The sequence below is a fragment of the Stigmatopora nigra genome, chromosome 2 (assembly GCF_051989575.1).
Source record: "Stigmatopora nigra isolate UIUO_SnigA chromosome 2, RoL_Snig_1.1, whole genome shotgun sequence".
NCBI lineage: Eukaryota > Metazoa > Chordata > Actinopteri > Syngnathiformes > Syngnathidae > Stigmatopora > Stigmatopora nigra.
Window position 1 is genome coordinate 16,681,028 of NC_135509.1, and position 10,112 is coordinate 16,691,139.

The 10,112-nt window shown below is 38.3% G+C and overlaps 1 long non-coding RNA gene across 1 annotated transcript in view; it reads left to right on the plus strand.

Annotated features, from left to right (window-relative positions):
- The window catches only part of LOC144193407 (uncharacterized), a 28,590-nt gene extending 24,798 nt beyond the window's left edge, over positions 1–3,792 (plus strand). The window contains exon 3 of the long non-coding RNA XR_013325748.1: positions 3,727–3,792. This is a non-coding gene — a long non-coding RNA (uncharacterized LOC144193407). The remainder of the gene's footprint in view (positions 1–3,726) is intronic.
- Positions 3,793–10,112: the final 6,320 nt, after the last annotated feature.

Here is a 10,112-nt window from a genome sequence, read left to right on the forward strand (position 1 = left end):
GGCACGTTCTCTGACGCCTGATCTGAACGCAGTCCAACCACAAAACCAAAGGCCTATACTTCCCTCTGAGATGGCATACATTCCTGCGTCAACAGTTAAGCACACCTTGTTTAACACAAAATAATCCTTATCACTTTTTACTTTGACTGAAAACTGGATGAGGAATACGAAACAGTTGAAAAAAAGCATTTTCTTTCAAACTGAATTAAGAAAATGTTCTCTCTATGCATTAGATGGGAAACTTAAGATGGGTTTTATTAGGTTTCGCATATGTGAAATGAGAATGTATTTTTGTGAAAATTATATGCATAATTTTCTTGAGCACATTGATTGACATTTGACATGGGCACAGAAATCGATATACAGTTTATAGATTATAAATACGTATATATGAAGTACAAGAAGAAAGGGAGCAAGTACCTTTACTTAATTGTTAATTCATACTGTTGGCTGAAAAAAGACATGGGACATAATTGTATGAAAGTGGATTCCCCCTAAAAAAAATGTCTACGATGGCTTTAACATGCCTTTGCAATCAGCTCTGTCCAGCATGGCTTATCTGAACTATTAGCAACATGGTCCACAGTCAATGAACACATTGTTTTTTCCCTGAAACTCAAACACAGCCTGATCGTATCTTTGACATTAAGTGACGGAGTGACATATAAAGACTACAATTATTAAGTTCTGTTTGCCATCTAGCATCACAATGTTTTTCACTTGACACGTTGAGTTTATACTAATCTCATAGTTGTCCGGTTCTGTCCTTCATCAGACATCAAACTATGTCAGATGTCAATTGTTGTAGCACATTCATTTCCATACTTTCCACATTACGAGGCCAGCATACACAGGCCAGACCAGACTCTTAGCCAACCAAGTTAAATGGATCTCATGTGAGTGAGCAACTGTGAGCAATTTATCGTCACCACTCTTTGTCTTACAAGGCAACAAAAAAACTTGTTTCCTATCATAGACTTTGATTGTGGCAACAAATTTATAAAAAGCTAAGAACATGACACTATTTTTTTGTACTGAGCCACGGGTTGTATAGTACATCATTTAGATTGTAGAATGTCAAACCCTTGACTGGCGTTCACATTGGTAACATTCCATCTTTTTATTTGGATTTCATGTGCTGTTACAAAATGCAGCAATATGTGGCACATATCAGCATGTAGCTGGCTTATTACTGACTCTTAACGTTTGCTTTTGTGTCAATGGAAACAATACTGTCCGGGTAGAAGTTATGAAACCGAGCAGAAAAAAGACTGGCTATGTGTGGTTGTAATAAAAAAATTGAAACCAGTGGCCAAGCACTCGTCCATCTTGGCAGAAAACCTTCGACACTGGAGAGGAAAACTAACAGCAGCACAAGGCCAAGTAGTTGTTTAAGCTCCAGGTTTTGCTTACTCCTGGAAAGATGCCTTCCAACCTTATTAAATCAAATTGATCAAATTTGTGAAGAACTGGGAAACACCGAGAAACAATGCCACGCGTTCTTTGGCATACATCTATTTTGTACATCCCCAAAGAGGTAACGGACAAAATGGCTGCAAACAATGTGGTGAGTCAAAAGGTGTAACGCGTGCCAACCTCATGAATTTATTTCTGTAACAGAACTGTCCTGATCCAATAAAAGACTGGAATGCTTTCAATAGCGTATTTCACGTGTGCATTGCTCCAAGACTCCATGCACAGTGGTTTTGGAGTAGATGCAATCTTTCACACAGATTCCCATCCCCATCTCTCAAGTCTTTCCAAGTCTAAAGAGCAACGCACGGGCTTTGTCTGGTGTTTAGCTCTGTGGATGTTATAATACATCTGTTCGTAGATGTTGACTATAAGTTCAGACACGTGCCCCTCACTTGACACTGCTGAGTGAAGCACTTCATGTATCTTAATTTGACATTCAATGTTTGCAACTGTTTGAACCTAGCAGCAATAATTTCACGTTTCTTAACAAATGCTACACAGTATGACAAGGTAGTATCAAATATACCAAACAATTGGACTCGCGACACGAGGAATCAGACGAGAGTTGACTCTAGTTGCAAATTTAATGACTTGCAACTCCACCTGGACTTGAAGGAAAATAGCACAGACTTGGACTTGACTCACTTGGAGCAAGAGGGGTCCGATACTTAGGTGGTAATGACTCAAGACTCACCTCGACTTGACTTGGGAAGCAATAACTCTAGAATAGCCAAGGCAAGCGATACTACAATTAAACCTGAAAAACTATAACATCAAACTTTGTGTGCAGCTGGATGCAATTATTTAGTTAAACCTGCACATTTGCTAATAGCTAACCTGACATCATTGGTGCTCAGCACATCGATCGCGATGTGACTCAACTTTCCCACAACAGGAAAGATTTGGAACTTGCTTTAGACTCAGACCAAATTACTTGCGGTTCGCCAATGAATTGGGTCAGAAGGACTTGTGCAATTGTCTGCTATTTACTGAAAATTTATTTCTTGCAATATTCCACAAGTAGCCTTGTAAATGATAGTCCCAAGGGATACTTTGATATATGTTTTTAACCCATCAATCTTTCATCGATACCACTTATCTAATGAAAGTGCTGGAGCCTCTCAACTGAGTAGGAGCCAGAGAATGTTTTGATCCTGAACTACATCGTAGTTTCCAGCCTTTCAGACATACAATCACATCTATGGATATTTTGTACCACTACCACTTTTTGTGGTGGAACTGGAGATAGGGGGAAAAAAGCCCTCATCGGTATAAGGAAACGGGCAAAGACCACACAAGACTAGACCCTGGATGGAACCCCTGATTTCAGTACTGTGGTGCAGACATGCCATCATTCACCATCTGCCTCGCAACTTTTTTGTTCTTTGAATAATATTTCTTCTGTTGATAACTTTTATTCTTAAGCAAATATTATTTTAAACCTTGCTTTTGTTGAAGGCAAAGAAGGAAAATTTAAATAATCATCTGCAGCAGACATACTTTGATTATTACAAATTCAGTCAACCTTAAATTTCCTCATTACTGGTACATGTCAAAGTATGACTAACAAGCTGTTTACATGTCAAAATATGACTAACAGGCTGTTGTCAATATTAAAATGCAATGGAAACAAAACAGCTATCCTATCGATTTCAAAAGATAGATTTGCCAAATTGGCGGCTGTACTGTCTGTCAGACTGCTGACTCCACTTAAAAGAAAGAATAAGTCCATCCATTTGGACTCCAAAAACATTTCAGTCCAAAGGTTAAATATGTACATGTATTCTGACATCTCCTATTTTTAAGGCTTCTTCAGATTTGTTGCTGGTATTTAAGATCACTCGGGTTTTGAGGTCATGTCATTGTCAATGGTTATTTGTAGAATATTCTCCTTTTGTACGAGTGGAGCAGATTTTAATTGAAAACATTCACCTACATTGGCCTGGGAAGTACAAAACCAATGCTTTCTCTTCTAGTTGTTCTGAGAAAACTCTTGATGCGTTGGGTTTAACTGATTGTTATTTGAATATCTCAACAAGAATGTTCATCCATGCATAGTAATTAAGTTTGTTGACTTGAAATGACATATTGCATGCCATTTCCTTTCCATCTAAGAGTTCAAATAAATATTTTACTTTACAGTGGAGAGAATAGGTACTGTAGTTTGCTGTAGATGTCCTAAGGATGACCCAGTATATTGGCAAGGACCAGCTACAGCTGCATAACATATTCCTTTTTTCTTTCTTCCAGTTCCAGTTTTGACCTTCGACTCAACTAATTCGCCAAAGACCAAAAGACACGGTATGTTTCAAGTCCTTTTTCAAGAAAGTTGTTTGTGCTTTGGTATTGAATACTAAATCACACCTAACAGGAAGCAGACATGGATGCACATGAGTACATCCCCCCAAATGTACACAGTCTTTATCGCTGCTTTGCCCTACGGTGTTGTTTTTATATTTAATCCATACTTCCACTTCTTTCCACCAACTGCAGTGCGTGAATGTAATGCTGTGCATTTTAATGGGTTCCTTAACATTTTAATAAGACTCAAAATGATTTTTTTTTTGCTGTATTTGACAGCTTATTCTAATCAATAATTTTATTTGGCTGTACTCAACTAGAGGTGAGAAGCTTTCAATGTGGCTTGAAAACTTAAGAGCTCATCAACAAAGTGATGACCCCAATAGCTTCTTTGATTCATAAGGCCTGATGGACTGCAGTGTGTTCCTTCATTACCCACAACTGAATTATGCCCTCTCTGCTAATTGACACTGCCTTTGCCGTTTAGTATGCATTGAAAAAATATGAAGAAAGAGAAGGCCTCACCTCGTTAATATTTGAATGTCCAAATGTTTTTCACAAGTGTTTTTCTGTGCATGTGTGCTCATTTGTAAAGTTGATGGGTTATACAAGTTCGTTTGAGTAACGCTACGTGGAATCAATTTGAGATGTGAATTAACCCTGGTGCTTGCTCATTGATCCCCCGAGATTTTATCACGGTTCTGTTTTGAAAGTGTCTTTTTGGCATACTGGATATTGTGTCAGACTCATACTGTGACTCTAAATAGCTACTGGTGAGATGTATACATCAAAATGTAAGGCCGTTTAAGTTCTGGTTTGGAACCCAATTTAACGTCTTGATATTTCCCGGACGGTGAATCCCATCCAGCAAAAACCTCGAGTGGCTGCTTCACAACGGGTTGATTGAGAGAGGTTGATAAGAGACTGATAGAAAACTGAGAGAGGTTGAAAAGAGACCTAAAATAAAACAGAAGAGGAGGAGAGAGTAATACATAGAAGTGGAGAAATACAGACTAAATACTATCGGTGATAGAGCAGAAAGAGAGGGAGGAAGTTTCGTAACTCTGGATTAGGTCAGGAGAAGAGGATGCAAAGAACGGAGGTTGCAAAAAGAGCACAAGAGAAGGAGTTGTGGAAATTTGAATGCAGTGGAAACTGGGCTCAGAGCCACCCAGCAGTTCCTTCTGAGCACTGCCAGAGTAATTAGCCATCAGAAGTTAAGAAAGGAAAACATTTGGCCTTTAAAGATAAGTCCAGTAGGGGTTTACAGGGATTTGGATGGGTTTTAGGCCCAAATGTGGGAAGGCTTTTGTATCTTTTGACTTTTTTTTTACCAAGAAAGATGTGTTTGTCTGCCTTTAAAGCTCATCAGGTAGAGCATTTCATATTTTGCTCATAGCACCACGCACACGTGAGCAGACACGCACACAATAAATTGCGTTTGGCTTGCATGTAGGGAAAAACGTACTTTCCCAATGGCTCTCAAATTAAACCCTATTTCTTGGTTGAAAATATACATATGTTTAACAAGATGTGATCTTCTCGTAGGCTGCGTTTTCAAAGTAACATGTATTTGTTTCATATTTACATTTTCCCATAAGGTCTTTATATAGCCCTTTAAGACATCCTTTAAAACAGTAATTGCCCTAAATTGCTAGCTAGCCATTGCAATAGGAATCGGTGGAAAAATGTAAATACACTGCTCAACATGAAGAGCTTAGTTACACGACTTTTGAAAGTGAACCTTATATTCATAGTATCGTCATCATTACATTTTTTTGTTATGTATTGCTTTAAAATATGTACAGTGACCACTTTCTTATTCTTGAGTGTGCATCGTGAAATCAATAGCACTCATTTGTGGGGGTATTTTGAATGGTACCGTGCTGCCTACTAAGGCAAAGCAGTTCAGGGCGGAAGCACTTTCTCATAGTGGCCAGGCAGTAGCTGTACTGTTAAAGGATTTTGGAACTTAAAGCTTTGTTGTTTATGTAACCAAGAGAAAGCGGAAACTCCCTCATGGCTCCTTTCAAAAAGCAGATGCTGAAGAGTTTTACTTTGAGTTTTTATGGTTTATTTGCGGAGCAAGAGATTATGGGAAATCTCCTGTGACAGTCTTTACGCAATAAATGTAAATATTTTAAATTATTATGGTATATTTTTGTTGGCTGGATATCAAAAACGCAAATATTGCTTGGAATTTCTTTCCTCTATACATTTCCTCCCAAAATACTAAATCACCATTGTCAAAAAACACAACAAAACCAGAAGAAAAGAAACCCATGGTCATTTACCCCAACTCCCGTTTGTGACATAAGGATGTACATATGGTTTCCCACTGCCTCTTGAAAAATGGAATCATCCTGCATTCTAGGGATGTCCTTTGACCCATATGAAATATGAAAATAGTTTTCAAGTTTTAGAAGGACTGACTGAATATTGGTATGGTGCCTTGTAAGAATATGCAGGCAAATGAATTCCCCTGCCACTTCTGCTTTTTTTACCAATGAGCATACAAGTATGACAATACAAAATCCTGCCATTTCATTGGTGGAGTTACTGTTGATTGTCATGAAGATAACTGGAAGACATTATGGAACCATAGATGACCAAAAAAATAATGCAGCAGATAATTTTTGAAAATCATTACACGTTTTCTTCAGTGCATTCAAATATGGACCTAATTAATTCAGGGTTGGCTAAAAATAAAGTGGAATAAAAAACAAACAAAAAAACAAAAACAAAGGGTGACTGATATTGGACGACGGCCTCAGTAAATATGCTGTCCCTTATTTAATTTTTTTTCTTGGTGTTGGCAACCTTGCATGCATCAATCCACATTTTACACTACTGATCCAACCTCAAATCAAGATATATTCACCATGTGCCAATGTATACAACATGTGCCATTTGGTTTCTGTAATAATGGCAGCAATGGACAGTTTTCCAGGATAAAACTTAGCACTACACTATGTGTGTTTCCATATCTGAGATGGTGGAATAACCTGTCGTGGAGATGAAAAATCATCTGGGATTCTGTATGTTGTGCCACAGAGTCTAATCTCACATGGCTAGGATATTTACCATCACTGAAATGAACCTGGAAAATAAGGAGGCATGGGATTTATTAGACAAGCACTTTTCCTTATTTACAACTAAATGTCATGATGGAAATAATGTAACAGAGTAGCTGTGAAGAGAAAAAGGCTTGGAATAAGAAATTGGAATAAGAAAAAAATCAAATCAGAGCACTCCAGGCGTAATCCACAGACATGTTTCATGTATGGCGCTTGATGTTCTTTTGAAAGACCTCTTTCAATTGGCTGGGATTGCCAAGTTTGTTTGTGTTTATTAAGCCTTTGTGTAAGCACTGTAGCAATTGTAGATAAATTAAAGCACCAACACTATAAACATATATGCTGTCTTACAAATATCTGTGTTTTGTGGTTAAAATGAACACGTGTGATTCAGGCTCCATTGAAGAACCCACTTAACATGTCACTACTAGACAACTAGACTAGACAAGGGAGTGATACATGTTTGATTTCCCATAACTGACATGAATATTTGTAACTGGTTTAAATTTGAACCATCGAAAGTGAATGATGATTCTCAGATATAGTTTCATTTGTTACAGACTGAAGGCTTGTCAAGTCGCCACTCAGTTTCCACAAAAACAACGTGAGTTTAATATGCATTTAAAGATCACATTTTTTTTCCTGTGTGGTCAGAAGTGCTTCACTTGTTTTCCTAGTTTTGAGGTTGATGCTTCAAATTTCTTCCTGCGTGGTTCCCATCCTGAGTTCCCCCTTTTTATTTTTGTATTAGAGCTGATTAATTACTTGCAGACATATTGTGTCTGTTATAAGTTAGCCAGTTGAGTTGATGCACACACAGCCTTCAGCCTGTTAGTGCGTTGGCGCAAACTTGATTTTGTTTTGTCGCTTGTCTGATTAATTAAATTAATTAAATGTGGACCTATTGTTGCCTGTAGGTTCCAAGTTAGCCAATAGAGGGAACTGGGAGGCCGTAGTTTATTTTCAACTTGTTAATCACGCAAATAAATATTCATTTGACGTGTTGAGATGGAATCTTGTAAAAACTTCCTAGTATATATACTGCACTGCAGTCATTCCTTGGTGTGAAATTACTTGCCAACTTAGGGGTCTGCACCTTTGGAGGTGCTTCATGCATTTTCCACAGTGATGTAATAATTGGTGGTGTGTTTATGTTCAGCTGGCCTTTGCTTCATTTAGCAGTCACTGATCATTTCCTTAGCTAAGTGTGAGGGGACTGTTGCATCTGTTGAGAACGAAAGCGGAAAATTGAATGACCCATTTGTGTTTTTTGAACGAATCAGCATTTTTGGGACTATACCTCTACTCCATGTAGCTCTGCTAAAATTATGTACATGTATGTATTAATACATGTTTCTCATCAATAATGTTTTTAGTTTTACAAGTTTGTTTGCTTTTCTCGAGGATTCACATTACTTAAAATAATCATTCAGGGAAACTCCTCTCATCTCATTTTCTTAACCGCTTTATCATCTTATGGGTTGTGTGGGGTGCTGGAGCGTCTCCCAGCTGACTTCGGGCCAGAGGCAGGGCTTACCCTGGATTGGCAGACAGCCAATCACAAAGCACAAGGAGACAAACAACCATTCACGCTCACACTCTAAACCTCGGGGCAATTTAGAGAGTCCAATCGGCATCCCAATCATGTCTTTGGAATGTGGGAGGAAACCAGAGTACCGGGGGAAAACCCACGAAGGCCCACGGAGAACATGCAAACTCCACACATAAATGTCAGAACCTGAATTTGAACCCATGTCCCCCACCGTGAGTCTGACGGGCTAACCACTCACCCGCCAGGCCACCCCATTTACAGAAACTGCTAGTGGAAATGAAAGAATGGTTGGACATATTCATTTGTTTTATATCTTTATTTATTAATCCTGAACATCTATATTTATCCTTGGCATCATGCTTTTGGACAGCTAGCACTTCTTTCCTTTACAGCTGTACCTTTTAAAGAAGAAATGTCTTCACGATCTATCTAAACCAGTTTTCCAATTGTAAATGCTTGGCAGATCCTGCAAAGTTATTTTCATGATTTTTTTTTCTTCAGCGTACATAAAATTTATTTGTAGATAATTGAAATGTGAATATACTGACACAGATTTTCTAGGCAATTTAAAGAGCGTATTTAAAGTTGTCATTGAAAACCTGGGTTTCCGGCATATCCGCCAACTTTAGAACACTAACTTTAAACTACTTCCCCATAAAGCTATGCTCACATGATGCCAGCCGTTTATCCCACAAAATACATCTTTTCTCAGGTGTTTTGTGTCATTTGGGTTTTGTGTAATAACACAAGGTGAAATAGACTGAGCCACAATCCAATGTTGCTGGGAATCCTGCAACTATGCCGAGTAATGGATGCATTGCAATCTCCTTATAATCTGCAAATGTGTCCCTGACTTTTTTGGTTTCCTTTTGGAGGTACCGACAAGTAATGGGCGATACGCACCCCTCAGAGAGCCACACATATTGAAGGTGGAGCCAAATTTAACACCATCTGAGACTTCTGGTTCACCTCAACCCCATGCTGGCATGAAGGTGGGAGTGAGACTTGCTGAGATGAAGATGCCTCTGACTGTGAACACGTGTGCACTAAGCCTTTCTGGTGTAGAAGTAGGAATGAAGTGATCTGAACGTATGGCCGAGTGATGCTTATCCACACATATATACAGAGACAGGAAACAAGTTAGAAAAGATGGCATTCATTCTTCTCTGTGTTATATGAGTAGAGGTAGTTGATTGACTTTGGTATTTGAGTGGTGCATTGTTTGACCCGCGTCGGCGGACAGGCATACAACATTTGAGATCTGACACGGAAGCCTTATTTGTCCTCAGCTTGAAGCTTTTTTTCCATTATACCTAGTAATTATTATGGCTGATTTTAAATTTGGCAGGCTTGTTGACAATGCTTTTCTTATGTCCAATCAAATAGTTTACAGTATTAATGTTTACTTTGCATGGTAATAACTTTAAGAGAAATATACCCTGAATAATTAGAGGATTTAAAGCAATGGAAACCAAGATCCGGACTATTTTTTCATTTAAGCATGTATTTTCTTCACCCGTAATGCAGGCTTTCCGCTTCTAATTGGGGTTCCTATATTTCAAAACAACGCATGTTAGGGATTTTATTTGTTTTTTTACAAAGAACAAAAAACATGTTTTGGACTGTCTTGGCAGATTTGTCTGGAATTTCAGCATTATGAACAAGGATACCACCAAGGGAGTATATTGAGCAAGTTAGCTCATAAT